General features: G+C 37.7%; 1 long non-coding RNA gene across 3 annotated transcripts in view; it reads left to right on the top strand.

Annotated features, from left to right (window-relative positions):
- LOC132681112 (uncharacterized) overlaps window positions 1-11,877 on the top strand; it is a 106,008-nt gene extending 94,131 nt beyond the window's left edge. For all 3 annotated transcript variants that reach the window (XR_009610849.2, XR_013555870.1, XR_013555867.1), the window contains 2 exons: window positions 6,585-6,717; window positions 11,787-11,877. This is a non-coding gene — a long non-coding RNA (uncharacterized LOC132681112). The remainder of the gene's footprint in view (window positions 1-6,584; window positions 6,718-11,786) is intronic.
- Window positions 11,878-16,195: the final 4,318 nt, after the last annotated feature.

Raw genomic sequence — 16,195 nt, 5'->3', positions numbered from 1 at the left:
GTCACCTAATAGGTACTAAGTAAATATTTACTGAATGGATGGGTGACTGGATGGTAATAGAAACAAACATACTTCTTATTTTGATTAAAATTGTAAGGGCTGGAGTTGTAACATGTTTGTGTAGCAGTATGAGAAGGCGGGAGAAGGACATGTTGTGAGAAGAGAATGGAGGCCAGAGTCCACATGTCAGCTGGTTAGCACCAAACCAAACTCTTGGGAAGGGAATTCTAGCTCTGTCTGAGTGGTGATGAAGTGATTCATGCAGCATTAAGATGGGTGATAGACTTTGTTAGGCATCAGGGTAACCCATTAGGATATCCTCATGTGGGGGTGGATAACATGAGATGTGCTAGGTAGAAGAAACAATTTCTAGGACTGACTGGCCCCATGAATTCTTCAAGTCTATTTGTCACAAACTGTAACTTCTTCAATAATACATATTTTTTAAAAAGATGAGGGACTAATGTTCTTTTCTTAAGAAGTGTTTCTGGCTTACAAAGAGAGGCAGCAGAAAAAATAACAACACATTATGTATATGAAAATCAGCAGCTGCAATGCGATGAAAATAAGGCAATGGGATTTTTAAATTAAAAATATTCTAATTTCAAACCTCCTGTCTCTTACTATTAAAAAATTCTCTAAGGCAACAAGATATAGCTATAAAAGCTCAAAATCTGTTTTAATCTTAGCTCTACTGCAAAACTAATGGAATAGCAGAATGGGGAATTACTTATGTTCTCATTACTTTAGTTGTTTTTTTTGTTGTTTGTTTTTTTGTTTGTTTTGTTTTGTTTTTTGTTTTTTTGTACATTGAGGATGCTGGACTGGAGTAGAGTTAGCAAATATATTTCATCTCCTGTTCCAACTGTGATCTGTTGGTAAAGGCAGCCTGGAGCACTGTGTGGATAAGCTTTGGAGACCACACCTAGCCTCTGCGAAAGAGAAAGTTGAAATTGATTGGTGCTGTCTGCCCTGGGTTTAGAAAAGATGAATGGCAGAAAGTATGCACTGTATCTTTGCTATCCTGCACTATACAGTGTATGAGATATTTTCAGTTCTAAAATTCAGTGATTGGGAATGCCTAGTATATTATGTGCAGTCTTTGCAATAAAGGCGATGATAAGATTTTATATGTAAGATATTAAAATACTATTTTTAGTGTATGTTTTTGGAGAATCTGAATATGTTTCATAACCATTTCTCCTAGGGATTTATATATTAGTCATAATATTTTTACATTGTGTGCTAAGTGCGACATGATAAGTCTATATAAGCCGCATATTGAAATAGTATTATTTTGCCATGGAAAACTCAAGTTAGCATAATGAATATAATTTTTTTATAGATTGCCATTTAATTTCAAAATAATTTTGCAGTTTTTCCCACTGGTTTTTCCCACTGGTAGGTTCATAAAAACCTACAGGAAGTACTGTTTTACCATCCAGGAAATGAAGCATTTCAGCTACAATCTTTTCAAACTACTATAGAAACTTCTAGAAATCAGTGATGCTGTCTATGTTAAAAGAAATATAAGGATGATATATAAGGAAAACTAGAGATATTTAGAGATAATTCAACTTTCAACATGGGGCCTTCTTCAGTTTGTATTTCTTAGAGCAATCCTTCTCTGCCCTCCACCCCCAACATGCCATGTAAAAGAAATTGGAAATTTTGGGTCAAGCATATGGGTGTGATATAATTTAATCTCTTTTTCAAATAAAGTACTGGAATAACTGGATGAAAAATACCATTATGTTTTGAATGTTTTTGGTGCTAGCAAATGTAAATGATCAGAAGAAAGAAGTATCAGTTTATAAGTGTGTGTTCTTCATGTAACTATTAAGTGTGTTTTAATTCATTCTTCAAAACCGGCACTGAATTTGGCACTTAAGTTCTTACAATTTTTGAATAGAAATAATTTAAATAGGACTTTGAATAAATGTAGTCTGAAATACATTATTCTATGTATAATCCTGGAGTTGTCTGTGATGTTTGAGTGGCCTGGACTTATTTTCTTTAATTTATTTTTATTTTTTTCTTTTTTACATTTATTTATTTTTGATAGAGAGAGACAGAGCACAAGTGGGGGAGGGGCAGAGAGGGAAGGACACAGAATCAGAAACAGACCAGGTTCCAAGCTGTCAGCACAGAGCCTGACGCGGGGCTCGAACTCACAAACCCTGAGATCATGACCTGAGCCAAAGTCGGATGCTTAACTGACTGAGCCACCCAGGTGCCCCTTTTCTTTAATTTCTAAACTTGATATATAATGAAGGGATTTTTTTTTTTTTTTTTTTTTTTTTACTGAAAAAGGACAGGGGCGCCTCAGTGGCCTAAGTGTCCAACTTTTGATTTTGGCTCAGGTCATGATCTCATGGTTCATGGGTTCGAGCCTCATGTGGGACTTTGCACTGACAGTGTGGAGCCTGCTTGGGATTTTCTGTCTCCCTCTTTCTCTGTTCCTCGGCCCTTGCATGCTCTGTCTCTCTCTCTCTCTCAAAATAAATAAAGGAGCTGAAAAAGGATGTTTAGAAATCATCTAATTCAATTTTCTCATTTTCTTTTCCTCTTCTTTCTTTTTCTTTATGTTCGATGTGATTTCTTTCATCTTGATCATTTGTTTTTCTTTTGTTTTCCCATTATCTCATCTTGCTCTAATTATTTTAGAATAAATACAATGAAACAAGCCAGAGCCCACTTTCTAGATGAAGCTTAGTGTCAGCCAAACACCTGGTTCAAAGTGAAATGTCTGTTAAATTAACCGAACAGTGGTTTGCTTTCACACCCTGGCCAAATTGTTTGATTTTAGTCTGGACTGAGTTTATGGTTTTCCACTTAGACTAACCGATTTAGTCCTTTTAGTAAGCTGATTTGATCAACTGAGTTTATTTTGCTCACATCACTGTAATTTCCAACTAATTGCCTCAAGGTGTCTATGGTCTGCAAGTAGCTCAAGGGCTTGAGGGTGTTTTGTTGTTGTATTTCTTACAAAATATTTATTTTTGAGAGAGAGAGAGAGAGCACACGTGCTAGTGGCAGAAAGAGGGGGGGAACATAGAATCTGAAGCAGACTCCAGGCTCAGAACTGTCATCACAGAGCCCCGTGTGGGGTGCAAACCCATAAACCGTGAGATCATAACCTGAGGTGAAGTTGGACGCTTAACTGACTGAGCCACCCAGGCGCCCCGTGTTGTTGTTCTTTTTTTTACAAAGCTGTCATCTCCTGCTGGACAGGTCCCCACCATGTTCATCTCTGTTTCAGCATCTTTGACAGTGCTTTCTACCCACTAGGCTCTCAGTATTTGGTTTATTTTAATCTCTGCATATTCTCTTATGATGTTTATTTGAGATATAGGTTAAGAGGTCTTAGCATGAATTAGGACCTCACTCATGTGGTTCTGCTATGAATTCTCTGGAGTCATAGTTGAATCACTTGGATATTCTCCTTAGCTCTTTCAGAGTGTTCCCAGATTTTGACCATCTTTGAAGATTTCATGTTAATGGAGACTCCCATCTTGTATCTGGGATTCTTTCAACAGTTGCAAATACCCCTTTCTTGTCACTGTTTATTTTTTAGATTTATTGAAACTCCAAAATTGTTTTTTCACGGAGTATTATCGATATGCTCATAGATGAAAATTTCTGAATAAAGTGTACCTTAGGGAAATATAGGTAATTAAACCCGAAATATTTTGTCCATGATAAGCCAGTACAGAGGGAAGAAGAGAATGCTGGTATTTAAGAACACTGAAGGAAATGCAGAAGTGGGAATCTTGTAGGGAATGTCAAAAATGGATGTTGACAAGCCTCTGCCTTTTACATATGCAGAAATTAAATCAAAGAAAGATTAAATATTTTGTTCAGGATGCACACTGTTTGTGACTGAAGGATCCTCAGGCTCCTATTCCAGTGCTCTTTTGATGCTGCTGTTCTGGGAGGTAATTTCTAAGTTCCTTAGGAATGTTCACAGCTCTCCGTCTCTATTCCTGCCCTTTCTTCTGTCTAGAGTAAATCAAATTGCCGGGTGACCCTAAATCTTTTATGAAATTATTAAAAGAGAAACAGTGGAAGATCGTGCTGAGCTGGGGATAGTTAAATGTGGGAGACTGGGTAAGAGTGAGTAGTGAGTGGTTAAACCTGAAAAACGTCATAGGTCATGTTTATCTGATATTTTCAAAGTTGTTAAAAAAAAAAAAAAAACTCACCAAGTTGCATGGGCTTTTACAGCAAAGCCTAACCTTCCCATAACCATCAACACTCTCCAGCAATGATTTTCTTCCTTATTCTGTTATATAGGAGTGCATTCCAATTTAGGGCACTTTAACTGTCAGAAATATCAGAAAGGGCTTTTGCACTTTAAGCAATCTTCCCGAACCCCTCTCCAGTAGACACACAGTGAGAGCAATTTCGAAGCAATCCTTGTTGTGCCTTCCCATTGCCCTTTCACCCCAGATGTAGCTTTCAGCTAATTAGCTCTTCCTGACATCGAGATGAGAGTTATAAGGTGCTTTACCTAGAGAGGTAAATTGGGGAGGTCACACAACTCTAGCCCTGGTGGGATTTATTTGTGAAAGCCATATTTTGTTTGCTTCTTGACACCTAACTTTTCAGTTGCCCAAGTGCTCACCATTTCAAGGTTCCAATGAACTGAATGAAACTTAACCATTTTAACTTCAGGTCAGCGTCTTTACTCTGCGTTTGCCTCTTATCCTTAGGTATTATCAGTCCCAATTGTAATGAAATCCATTTTTATTTTGCTTTTTAAAACTTTGAAGAAATATTGAGTGTCAGGAAAGAATCACTACACTTACTTTATAGGCACGTTACTTAAAGATTAAAAGGCAAAGAAAGAACCAGGACTCTCAATATTTTCAGCATACAGTATGCGTTGGGTGGCATCAAATCAGAGGACCACGCTCTGCTAGACTTTCAGAGAGGAATGAAGCCAATTAATGTACAATCACCAGCAGCAGTGCTTTATTTGAAGGGTCTTTTACAATGAAACTTTTTAACAGGGTAATTGTAGACATCTGCTTCGTGTACCTTAGCAGCAACATAGCCAGTATTTGCGAAGATCTTCTGAGCATTTACAGCTTTACACAAAAGGACATATCGGCAATTCTGTTTTCTGTATAATCGGCAGACTATGCAAAATACTGAGCTAGAATTCAGCATTGTTGTAGAAATGCTCAATGTCACCAGAGCGATTGACTCGTTCCACCTGGCTTTCAGACATTTGGAGAAGCAAAACATATGTACCTTAATTGCAAAATGTGGGCTTAATGAACATGCAGGCGTTATGTTATACCAAATGCAACAATCGACATGATGGCAAGCTGCTTAAGAACATGTCACAATGTTTGGTTTTTAAGAGGTTTGCCTTTGGCAATGTTTCAGAGAAGAATGTGTTCCTTACATTTGCAGTCCTGTGAGCCAATAATAAAATGTTCAGCATATGAAACTGGTATTTATTTTAAATTGCTATGTCAATATTTTTGTTTAAAAGCAGGTTTGATTCCCTGTGTGGACTTTGTTGAAGCCTTCTATCACTGCTTTTTATTTGAGTTTGATTTAGCTTCTTTTCCCCCTGATTTTGTGTTTTGCAGAATGGCTTGCATGAAAGCCTTCTGATTGGGTTGAGGGGGGATAAAGTTGCTATGTGAATTTCAAAGCCCAGAAAATGTAAAAAAGAGCAACACTTGCTGAAGGCATCAGAGAAGTGAATGCAATCAAGCAGTGTTGGTTCTGTGACCTTGAAGCTTCCCAGAATAGCTACCACATTTGGAATAATGGGAGCCCCGGATTCAAATGCCTTGGGATGACCTCATCACTAGCAGCCCCCTTCTTCCTACTGTGATGTCTCTAAGCTTTATGTCAATGTTTAGTCCGTTAGCAGGAATCCAGAAAATCAGGCTTTTGTTTTCAAAAATACAAAATAAAGGCAGCCATTATGGAATATTTCATAACTGATTTAATCCTAATGTGATGTCAAATCAAATTTCCCCCGCAGTTGAGTGCATGCTTTATCTACCACGAATACCATTGCTCTGTGGATGCTGGGTGCTCTTCCAATAAATTGTTGGGCAGTTCTGTTCATGAGCTCTCACAATTCTCCATACCAGGCACATTTCTGTGGGGTAATTAAAACAGTCTTTTTATAACAGCAGTATGAAATGGTATGCATCATCTATACACACTGAGTTGAAAAAATATTGTATTCATAAATTAAATTGGACATTTTGAAAGGTTAACGCAAAAAGCTACTTTGCTCTTGGTAATCAATAAGGAAAAAAGGATTTCAGGTAATTAAAATCTGTGAAGTGAACATTTCTCATTTGGAACCTATTAAAAAGAATATAAGCAGACAGAGGCAAGAGATAAATATGGAAAACAAGTGCTTCAAAATTTTTGTTAAATGTTGGCAAGGGAATATAATAACATATATTCAGAGGTCTGAAATAGTATAACATGTTATTACAGATAGTATAATGAAGTATACAGTCTATGTATAAGTTATGTATATACACTATTGAAGCATTAGGTTGTGATTTTAAAATATGTTCTTTGTATATTTTGGGCTCCAGTTTAGCTACTGTGTATGTCTTCCTTACTCAAAGTGTGACTCAGTATGAACCATGGATGCTGGTGAAAAATGCAGAATTCCAGACTCATCTCTGACCTACTGAATCAGAATCTACAATTTAATGAGATCCTCAGGTAATTTATGTGCACATTACAGTTTGAGAACATGGCTTTGGGTGATTGTCTCATAGTAAGGTGGGTTGCCTCTTAAAAACCTGTGTTCATTTTTTAGATGCAAATTAGTAGTGTTTTTGTTGGCTAAATGCAAGCATGACTGACTCTACAGAGGTTCTTCTAGACCACCAGACTTCCTGCATTGTAGCAACGAAGAAAAATACTCTCTGAGAGTAGAGCCAGACTCCAACACGACTTGCTTCTGAGCCCTTGTTGACACATTTTTCTTTTTGTTCAGTGGCGGTGCTCTTTCCTCTTTCTTTACCATTTGCCTATCAAAATTTAATGTCTGGTTCTAGGTTATAGTTGCCTTTATCTAGACTTCAGGAATTGCCTCAGTGGAATTTTTTTTATACCTTTGTTGGAATATTCTCAGTTCTTTAGAATTTTTCTAGAATTCTGACCGTGGTTATAGATGCTAGACTTTGAAACATTTGAATACTTGCCTTCTGTGGTGGTTAATTTTATGTGTCATCTTGACTGGGCTAAAGATTGCCCAGATAGCTGGTAAAATATTATTTCTGAGGGTGTCTGTGAGGGTGTTCGTGGAAGAGATTAGCATTTGAACCAGTACACTGAGTAAAGCAGTTTGCTCTCCCTAGTGTGGGTGGGTATTTATTATCTAATCCATTGAGGGCCTAAATAGAACAAAAAGGCAGAGGAAAAGTGGATTCACTTTCTCTCTTTGAGCTGAGACATCCATCTTCTCCTGCCCTTGGATATTGGACATCAGCTCCTGGTTCTTGGGCTTTGAGACTCTAGACTATGAGCTCCCCCACCCTCCCTCCAAGGTGGGTCAGTCCTTAGATTGATTGCCTGCCTATGATTCCTGCTTCCCTCATTTAACCTTCTGGTCTCAGGCATACAGCCTCTGCTAGATACACTATGCTAGATTATAAAATTCATTTTGCTTTCTCTTCAGTTTTCAAATAGCTCTTAGAACATTGAAGTAGCATATGCTTCATTTTAGTTTTGACATAGAGTTGCAAAGATGTATCGTTTTTATGATGGCAGACTTTTTTTTTTTTTTTTGCTAAGGATTAAAATATATGGCTATGGCTTATGGATAATAAATATTTATCTATTTATCTATATATAATTTTTTCCAGTGAAGAATAAGGCCCTGTCCTGTTGCTATGTGGTATAAGGATAATTTATAAAAGACATGGTCTAGGGCACCTGGTGCACGTTAACTGTAATACAGGTAAGCCAGTATATAAGTGCTGGAAGTGACAAAAAGGTCATCAGGTACTCAGAGTAGGAAGAAATCGCTGCCTGATGTTCAGGAAAAAGCTCAGAGAGGAGGCAGTGTTAAGAATAGAACCAAAATGGGATAGAGAAATGGTATTCCCAGACCAGGGCATAATAAGGACACAGATGCTAAAAGAGATTTATAGAGGATGGACCCAGAACCATAATGGACATTTAGGTAAGCTGAACATATGTGAAGGCAAACGGTGGGAGACAGAGGGATCTGAACACAATGTGCCAAGCATGTGAACTGGACCTCTGGAAGGAACATAATTGTTTGTGACAAAAAAGGGAGGAAAATAATGCTGTAGGGAGAAAAGACACAAAGTACAGCAACTTTGTGCCTGAATACCTGGCTACGAAAGGCTGGCCATGGAAGGGTCATGCTTAGCAATGAATAAATGTATATGAAGTCTTTCCTTGTCAGTCTAAACAAGATTTCTCATCCAGAGGGAAAAATGATATATTAGAAATGAATGGCACCATCAAGTGATGGGGTAGCCACATTGGGAATAATGGAAGACCTCGATAGACAGAATAATACATGGGTCGTATGTTTGGCCAAATGGATTTAATAGATTGAGAATCCAGCAAACCCATTTATCAAACTTTGCAGCTCAGGACGATGACTTGAGTAAAGTGGTTCTCATGTATTGGAAAAAAACAGGTGAGTTAGGGGTAAATGGAGAATAGTGTAGTGGAAAAAGCCTTGTAAGACAAAGACTACAGTACAAATTCTGCCTTAATTCACTGTGTGACTTTTGGCAAGTCACTTAAACTCCCTGGTCTTCAGTGTCCTCATGTGTAAAATGAGGACAGTCTCTATTCTTGACCAATGTGGAGACTTTTTGCCTAATTTTCTAGTTCTTTTGAAGATCACAGTGAAACAATAAATTCCATGGGGAGACTATGCCGCTCAGTATGATGAGGTGGGCAATTTGTACTTATTTTCTGAATATCAAGATAATAAACATTTTGTCGGATCTACTTTCCAGATTATTGACTCACATGGAACCATTGTGGGACACTAGGGGCATAGTGGTAGAAGTGAGGTGCTTGAGAAGTACCAGTGGACCCAAGACCCATATTCACTGCCTTAGTGAACACTGGACCTGCTGGAGGAATCAGAGGAGGGCGGGAGTTAGAAGCTATTACTTGGGGACATCCTAAGGTCGCTCTCTAGAATAGGGTGTGATATTGGGCCTTCAACAAAAATATCCACTCTTAGCTTACAGTAAGTTCTTGCAACAATTTGTGATTGAGACTTTTGCTCCCAAGTGTGATATAGTCAGTTTATGCACTGCAGGGAATATTTGCCAGTCAGGTAATATATCTCATTGTAATATTAAAAAAAAAAAAAACTCTGGTGGCTGTAGTCCCTGCTCATTATAGTTTTCTGCACAGTCTACTCTAGAAAGAAAACTGCAAAAATAGAAAAACGTGTATTTTCAGAAAATTATTCACAATTAATGCCAAGTGAGTCAAATTCCTAAGTGTTTAAATGTCAAGGGAAAGACAATGCTAACTTGACCTCCTTCAATTTTCATATGGAGGCTTGTGAAGTTTGGGTAGGATAAAGAGAAAAGCACCTTTTATTCCCAAAAGCTTTTTAAACCTGCCTTTAGTAGGCACTGTGTGTCTTCTTTTTGTAATCTCGGGTTTTATAGTCTCCTTTATCAATTGTGAGAGGTGTGGAAGGGCTAGTTTATATCTTTCAGAAGGGACACCTGGGTCAACAGGTTGAAAGAACTTTGAAAGTTATTTGTATCTTTGCCAGTCCCTGCATTGTGTGAGAATCACTGTAGCTAGTGTGTAAACTACCTTTGAATAAGAGACAGAAAATGGAATTTATCAGGGGACAATGCCTTTTGTTTAGAAGGAGCAACAAAAGATGAATAAAAGACCACAGCCAGTCTTCTGTGTTTAGTGTCCCATTTTTCCAGATAAAAAAGGGGATAATATTCAATCTTGATTGTGCACAGAGGCCTTTGGTACTTTAAGGAGATGGAGGAAGAAGGGAAATGAAAAAGAAATAAAGCGACCAATATGTTCTTGAACTGTGACTTCTGGCAGCTGCATTTAAAAAACAACCATTACATTTTGTGGGTATATCTGTGAGGCTTATCCATTATGTGTGCAAACACAATCTGATTAGTATTTGTTATAAGCTCGTCTTGTCTGCTTTTATTACAGACATCACCTTCAGATGTGGGGCCACTGCAGCTATTAAATCAGGAATATTTAGCTATTATTTGTAATAAATGTCAGCAGGGCTGAACTGAAGCCAGCAGGAAATGTTCAGGGCAGAAAACACACTGACATTCATTCATGCAAATTTGTACCACTGGTAGAATTAATCATAAAGAGGGAGGGTAGAGCATACAATGCATTTATATTACTGGTTTGGCCAATTCTCCTTCTTCCTGAATATGAGAGTTATAATGAACAGAAAGCAATCTGCTGACAAATAGTCCCATGTGAAGTGCAGGCAGTGAGATTAACTTTCCAAAGCGGACATGTCTGGCTTTATAGTGGACCACCCCTCCTTCCCTCCACACCACCCCAGCCCTCTGAGGCAGCTTTGCGGTGTCCTTTTTTCTCTTTAAAAGACTTCTAGATTTAGCATGCACATAACTATTACCTCTTGAAATCACAGGGATGCTCTAAAGAACATTCTGTGCATAGTGCTGAGTATTGGGCCAGCCTTACCCTGTTACAAAGCACCCAGGGTGCTTATGTCACACTGGGAAGGTATAGTGATAGGAACTGGGTTGTTGACTATGAAGAAAATGTGGTTTGCCAAAAGGAAGAGAATTTAATTTTTTTTGAAAAGCTGCATCTGTGCAAAGTGAATTGCAATAACCCATATAACGGATTAATGCAGTGTCCTCCGAGAAGATTGCAGTCACCATCAGCAACACAGCCACAGCTTGCCCTGAACATCGACTATCATTTAATTTGTAGGAGTGAGTAAAGTTAATACCAGAAAAGAGTTAGTGCATTTATTTTTAAAAAAAGGTGAGAAAAATACAAGCCAAAAGCATACTTTAAAACGTTTCTCATTTTCTCACAGCCTGAAATTATTATTCACCAGGAAACAAAAACTTCTTGAAAGAGCTGACATAAAAATTATAGGTGACTTCAAAGATATTAATTATTCTTAGTTGTTTTAGTCCTATGATTGGAACAGAAAATACAGAGAACATGAGATAAAACTATGCTTGATAAAGTAAACACAAAAATTCTTTTAAAAATTATATACTAATATTGGTCAAAATTAAGGAAAAGTCTTCTAAAATGTTTCATGTATCATAGAAGTCAGTTCAAAGTAGTGCTTTGCTAAAACGTCATTTTCTCCCTACTACATTGTATCGTGCCCATATTTACAGAATGCATATTGTAAACTGAATACTTCTCTCCCTAATTTTAATCCCTGATGTGATTATATTGCTTGCATTTTTTTTTTTTTTTGTCTTAGTATAGGTTTTAGAAGAGAACTCGTACAAAATGAAATGGAAAGGGACATTACTGTTGATTAAGTGAAGGTCATAATAGGTATAGTAACTGAATTGAATGACTTATACTATAATTAGTGACATCGGTAGTGACATCAAGGTGAGGGATGGAATGTGTTTTCACCTGTGGGATTTCTGCAGTACCAATGGAGAAAACCAGAAAAGCTGATGTGGCGTTGTGACTTCATGACTTTTCAAAGCTGAGCTATTCTTTTTAATAATGCTCTTATGGTACAATTATTGATTCAATGTCTTATTCTCCAGAGGAATTTTAGGAATTATGGGAACATATTTATTAAAAATAAATGGAGAAGAGATGTATAAATCACTGGCAACAGCTGACATCTACCTACAGGGAAGGTCAGTATAAGCTGGTATTTATATTACAGATACACAGACTATTAGACCTTATATAGTTTCTAAAGCTGAGTCAAAATTTTGGCTTTGGGCTTCCTGGTGGCCAAAGAGAAAGAGCAATGTAAGCCTTAACATAATTAAAATTGTTAAAAAGAAGAAAAAGTATTAGAAATATGAGGCAGGCAGACTCTATGGTGGCTCCCAAATTTTTGTCTTCTGGTATTAAAATCCTATGTAAACCCTTCCCTTTGAGTTTGGGGAAGATCCATGACTTCTAACTAGTAGAGTATGGCAAAGGTAACAGGACATGCATGAATACATGTGAGTGATTATATTACATAAGGTTTTACCACCCATCTTGCTACGATTTTCAAATTCTCCCTTGCTGTCTGTAAAGAAGCAAGATGGCATATTATGAGCCACCATATGGAAAAACCCAATGGCACAGGGAAGGTAATCTCCAGCAAACAGCCAGCAAGGAACAAAAGCCCTGATTCTGGCAGCACAAGGAACTGAATGCTGCCAGTAATCACATGAGTGGATCATTTCCCATTTGAGCCTCAGATGAGACTACAGTCTTTGCTCACACCTATATTGAAACCTTATATGACTCTGAAACACAAAGCCCAACTAAGTCATTCTTGAGCTCCTGACCCACTGAAATTGTGAGGTAGTGTGTCTTGTTTGTGCAGCAATATATAACTTATGCATAAATATGAGGAGAAATCTTCAGTTCCTTTGCTGTTTGGGTCCTAAAACTATGTTTATGTTTAATTTATCTTTGGGACCCAAGGATTTTTTTCCTTTTCCCCCATCACATTGCCTGCATACTTCTTCCTCTTAGAAATTGGTTCCCTTTTCTCTCTAAAGACATAACTTCCGATTCCATCCTTTCTCCCTTTTCCATCTTGAGACAGTTTTTTCTACACCCCTAAATAAATGAATGTCCAGGGGCACCTGGGTGGCTCAGTTGGTAGAGCATGCTACTCTTGATCTCGGGATTGTGAGTTTGAGCCCCACATTGGGTGTAGAGATTACTTAAAAATAAAATGTTTTAAAAATCTATCTTAGAGAGATATCTAGAGAGACTACTTACTGCTTTCTTTTCCTCTGTAAAATATCTTGATGCCACTTTGAAAGATAAACATAGAACAACTTTCATAATAAAAGTATTACAAAGACTTTTGTAAAGGTGATAAAAATAATAGGTGTCAGGCTCTGTTCTAAGTGCATACATGTTAATTCATTTTACATTAATAAAAACCATTTTAAAATGAAAAACTTGAAACTCAGGATAAAGAATTTTCTTAAGGTCACGCATTTGTTAAGTTTAAACTGGAATCTGATTCCAAACAATTTGGTTTCAGAATGTGTGTTTTAACTAGTGTGCTATCCTCCCTCTTAAAGTATCATAGTAGGGAAGACAGCTGTTAGAGGGTGTGTGATTGGATATAAAGCTGAGTCTAAGTTTCCTGGTGGTACTTTCAAAAGATGAAATATGCTAAGTCATTTAATTTTCATTGTGTAAGAATACATTTGTGAAATGGGCAATGAATCAACCTCCATAAAATAAAAGGAGATTCTAAGAGTTGTTTTGGCTTCCCTTTTGGGCATGTGGCCCAAATCACCTCATCAGGAGGCTCATTTCAGTGGCAATTTTGATTACTCTGAACTTTATTTAAGAGGGCAGCATTTTCTTTTTCCTTGATTATTCTCTCTGAAGCTTCAAGTTTAATTAAACAGGACCGACTGATGTGTCTTTCAGAATAAATCACCTTCAGTCTCTAGTAGCCATTCCTCCATCTCTATCTTTACTTCCTTAATTGTTGAAGTTTTGTATAGTGTGATGGTTCATTTTCTCTGTCACCTTGGCTGGGCTAAGTACGCAGACATGTGGTCAAACATTATTCTGCGTATTTGTAAGTGTGTTTTTGGATGAGATTAATATTTCAATCTATGGACTCTGAGGAAAGCAGATTGACCTCCCTAATGTGGGTGGGCCTTACCCAATCAACTGAAGGCTTGACTCCAACAAAAGACTTACCTCACCCCAGCAGGAGGGAATTCTGCCAGCAGATAGCCTTTGGACTTGAACTGAAACATGAGCTCTTCCTATATTCCTGGCTTGCTGGCCCACTCCACAGATTTTGGAATTGCCAGCCTCCATAATCATATGAACCAATTCCTTAAATACATCTTTCTACTTCTGTATACACTCATCCGAATCGTTCTGTTTCTCTGGAGAACCTTAATGTAGTAGCCATGTGGCCTCCTTTCAGCTATAGGAAGTAAGACTGAGATGTTAGAGGAGTTCTGGGGATTTTTTAGAAAATGTATCCTCAGTAATAAAAAGAGATACAAAAGAGGAAACCCTCTCTTTTTTCACTTCGGACTTTATTGGCTGGTGGGATACCAAGAGCAATACCCATCAATGTGGGACGAGAGAAGGTAGCCAGAGAAAATGAGATGATATGCCCAGGATGGCAAAGCAGGACGCCGAGAGATTGTTGTTGCTTGAGATGTCATTGAACTGATGAACTAGCCAACTTAAGCACCGAGTTCAGAACTTCTTTGCAGGATAGTAAATGCCTATATTGTTTAATGAATTCTAGTTGGGTATTTATTTTATTTGCTGCTGAAAATACACTAATGGATATTTTTAACCACAATATATGTCTGTAGAGAGTTGAACAAATAGATGTGGTATGTGAAATTATTAGATATTGATGACCAAATCATGTTACAACCTCATAAGAATATAGGGTTGGGGCGCCTGGGTGGCTCAGTTGGTTAAGCGGCCGACTTCGGCTCAGGTCATGATCTCGTGGTCTGTGAGTTCGAGCCCCACGTCGGGCTCTGTGCTGACAGCTCAGAGCCTGGAGCCTGTTTCAGAGTCTGTGTCTCCCTCTCTCTGACCCTCCCCCGTTCATGCTCTGTCTCTCTCTGTCTCAAAAATAAATAAACATTAAAAAAAAAAAAAAAGAATATAGGGTTTAGGCGGTTAATCTATTTGAGTGAACAGTAGGGAGTGGTGAAGACTATAGGGTACCTGAAGAGGGTATAATCTGCCTAAAGGGCAGCTACTCAGCTCCTATGAATTGCTTCTTATTTGAAATTGCAATCCTGGGGAGCACCTGGGTGGTTCAGTCAGTTAAGCGCCGACTCTTGATTTTGGCTCAGGTAATGATCTCACAATCGTGGGATAGAGCCCCACATTGGGCTCTGCTATGAGTGTAGAGACTGCTTGGTCTCTCTCCTTCTTTCTCTCTGCCCTTTCCCCTCTTATCTTCTCTCTTTCTATGTCTAAATAAATAAATAAACACTAAAAAAAAAAAAAAAAGAAAATGCAATCCTGGCATTGTCATTTTTTTTAATTGTTGAGAGAATCGGCAAATCTGGATTTTTGTTTGAAACGTCCCAATTTTTAAAGATTTATAATGAATTCAATTTATAAAAAATAAAACACGAGTGGACCAAATCAAAAGTTGAATGCCAGAGTCTACCTATAAGCTTCCAGTGTGTAATTCTGGCATAAAAAGTAGTAAATTTCTGCTAAATACAATGATTTCTTGTTTCATCTTATGTTATTGTGGTTAATATTTACCTCTGTTTCTTTGTACTGCATAGGTATCACAACTAATGATCTCTTAAGGCCACTCCTGGATTGTGATAATAAGATCACATTATCTGAATATATCCTAATCTGCTTATCTTCCCATCTGCTTTAATTTAAGACATTAAAAAGTAATTATGATATAAAGTTTAAAAGACAGAAGGAATATAGAACACATTTTTTTACTATCATTTAAATTGATACCAAGACACTATTTCCTCTATAGAAATTTTCTATGATTTCTTATTTTTCATTTTGTTTAGAAACATGCTTGTTGAATTAGCAACACAGTCCATCTAGATTTTAATTTTTTTTTTTTTCAACGTTTTTTATTTATTTTTGGGACAGAGAGAGACAGAGCATGAACGGGGGAGGGTCAGAGAGAGAGGGAGACACAGAATCGGAAACAGGCTCCAGGCTCCGAGCCATCAGCCCAGAGCCTGACGCGGGGCTCGAACTCACGGACCGCGAGATCGTGACCTGGCTGAAGTCGGACGCTTAACCGACTGCGCCACCCAGGCGCCCCTAGATTTTAAATTCTAATCAGATGAATATGCAGAAATTCTATCCAGGCTCACCACCATTTATTTGACTCTGGGAAATTATTTAAACTTTTGAAAGCTATTTTTTTTTCCATCAGTAAAATATGGAGTTGAGAATTTAAGTAAGTAACATTCCTTTTGACTGTAAGATATTGTGAGTC

Source organism: Panthera onca, chromosome A1 (genome assembly GCF_046562875.1).
Source record: "Panthera onca isolate mPanOnc1 chromosome A1, mPanOnc1 haplotype 2, whole genome shotgun sequence".
NCBI classification, from domain to species: Eukaryota; Metazoa; Chordata; class Mammalia; order Carnivora; family Felidae; genus Panthera; species Panthera onca.
The sequence above is the reverse complement of the archived record's forward strand: the minus strand, read 5'-3'. Positions and strand labels throughout refer to the sequence as shown.